Genomic DNA, 2,625 nt, shown 5'->3' on the forward strand with positions numbered 1-2,625 from the left:
GCCCACGGCCCCTGCCCCGGTGGACTTCCAGCACCTGACCCTGCAGGCACGCTTCCAGGAGCTCAGAGGCCACTGCCCTGGTGGATGATGCCCTGGAAGCATACACTCCCCCTTGACAGAGAGCTGTGCACATCAGCAGAGGGCAAGCCAGCAGCAAACTTCGCAGGCCCTGGATGGCAAACAGACTCCAGTCTGGACCCCAGGCCCATAGGAGAAGCTTCACCCTGGCAGTGTCAGGGAAAGCACTTGGGTGCCTGAACACAAATGGCTGTCATCACCTGCTCCCAGCACTCAGGGTCTACCTGCTGCCCAGTACTGAGCGGCCAAGCCCTATCACTCCAGGTTGCCTCCTCCAGCAACCCTTTCCTCTCTGAATTCCCAGCTTCCCAATTCTTTCCCTGAGGCTGTGGGAGGGCTTCGGCTTCTCTGGCTGGCTGACAGGCCAGCACTTGCAAGAGTGAGCGGCTCAGCAGGGCACATACGGGCTCTACAGACCTGCCTTCCGTCCTGCGCCCTGCCACTGGCCTGGGGGACCCAGTGCAGACGGGGCTTCTCTGTGCCTCAGTCTCCATCTGGTAATGTGGGCACAGTAATAATTAGCCTCAGAACATCTTCCGGATCAGAAAATGCAAAACGGAACCTGAGATGGCATTGTCACCACATAAATGGTAGCTATGAACTAAGATCCTCACGCACCAGATGCTCCCAGCAGTCACTAAGGCTCCAGAGAGGAAACTCAGGTGGTCTCAGAGACATTTTCAAGAGCACTGATTTGTCCTCAAAGTTACAGATTTCTACTCAGTCCCTGCGCCAGCGGTGTTTCTGTTCCTCATTTCATCAGCACTGAAGAAGGTAAAGAGAGACTTTCTGGAGCTGGGAGTGGGGGTGGCGGTGTGCCCTTTGTGACAGTTGCTCCCATGCTGGGTGTGTGACAAGGTCTTCGAGGCCAACAGAAAATTGCTTCATCTCTCTCATCTGAGCGTGGTTTCCCAAAAGAAACCTACCACCCCTGGGAGGCAGTGGATGCGGGGCTGTTTCTGGCCAGGATACTCCCAAGAGAAGAGTCCTGAACTTGCTTCTACCCTCGGAACGCCTGCGGGACACTGGCTGACAGCATTTGATTGAAAATGCTTATTTCTGGGACACATGGATGAAAAACAAGTTTTCTCTCCCTAAAACCTTGGGAGCCCCGAAAACCCAATAATATCACTTTTCTGTGTCTGCTGAGTGTACATGACCACTCTACAGACCCCCACACGGCCTTTGTCCTTGTTCATGAGAAGGTTCACCAGGTCTTTCAACACCTGGTTGACCTGGGTGGTGCATCTGGGAAAAGAAGCCAACACACCTGTGTGGACCCTGGTCCTTGAGAGCCTGGGATATGGGGACGCCAGGTAATATCTTTGAGCCCAGAGGTCCTCATGAGGATATAGCCCCTGAGCTCTGCGTGGGCTGCGGAGGGTCAGCTTCCCTCACCAAACACAGCAGGATGACAAGCGTGGATGTGGCTGCCTGCACCCCCCCGCGAGATATCCAGGATATTACGTGTACGGATCACCCTGTAAACTCTGAAACATAACATAGATCTTAGCTATTGCTGGCTAGCATGTGCAAGAGAAGGTGAGGTTGCGGTGTGCCAGTGGAAAGGATATATGGGTGTCTGGAGGGTGGGACAAAGTTCACCACAGGTGCTTGGCTAATCAACTAGGGTGAGTTTAAGAGAAGTTTGTGAAAGGGCCAGTTCCCGCCTGGTCTCCAGTTCCCCTGCCTAATGAGATTTGTGTTTCCTTTCCGGAGTGGGTCCTCCTGGGCGCCGGCTGCCACAAATAGCACAGTGGCAGGCGCAGCTGGCAGTGGAGGGCAGGCAGTGGGGCGGGCATAGCACACATTGCGTTCCCAAGGAGGGGCGCCCTGATGTGCCGGCACCCAGGGGGTTTGTGCATTCCGCGCGGGGAGCTCGGGCGTCATGGCGCGAACAAAGCGGCTTTGCAGGGCGCTCTCCTACTCCTCGCCATTGGCCGCCGGGCCGCGACCTCCCCCTGCGCTGGCAGAGTCCCAGTGCCTTACGTGGGCACAAAGTCAGTCCCTCACCCCCCAGCGCATGGAGTAGGGGGCGGGCATGGCTCTCGGGTTGCTGGAGAGGGGTGGGGTTGTGGGGTCGGAGCTGGCGGCGCCTCCCCGAGCCCGTCCGCGTTGCCCTTCACCCTCCTCGTTCCCCCGCCCGCCACACCGCCCTGGCACCTCTCGCCACCTGTTTCCTTGTCCTCCCAGCTCGCCTTCCCCTTCTGCTTATTTTGCATCCTGGGGTTCCAGGGACAAGGTCCTTCCCGGGCCGCCTCCCACCCCACGCACTTCTGAGACTCAAGAGCACCCGGTCCCGGGTCCCGGGTCTAGACCGGCTTATCGCACAGAGCGGCAGAGCCGGGCTCATCGAGAAGGCAGGAGGGGCTCGCCAGCGTGGCACTGGCGCCCGGCGAGAACCTCCACCCGCCCCGCGGCGTGTCCACGCCTAGAGTTCAGCCCCACCCTGGTGCCTCGGGCTGGAGGGGCGCCGACGCTCAGCGGTGTCCCGTCGGTCACCTTGGACAGCCCCTCCACCTCTCCGGCCTCAGTTTCCCTTGGCTG

The sequence above is a fragment of the Mandrillus leucophaeus genome, unplaced genomic scaffold, assembly GCF_000951045.1.
Source record: "Mandrillus leucophaeus isolate KB7577 unplaced genomic scaffold, Mleu.le_1.0 Scaffold26, whole genome shotgun sequence".
NCBI lineage: Eukaryota > Metazoa > Chordata > Mammalia > Primates > Cercopithecidae > Mandrillus > Mandrillus leucophaeus.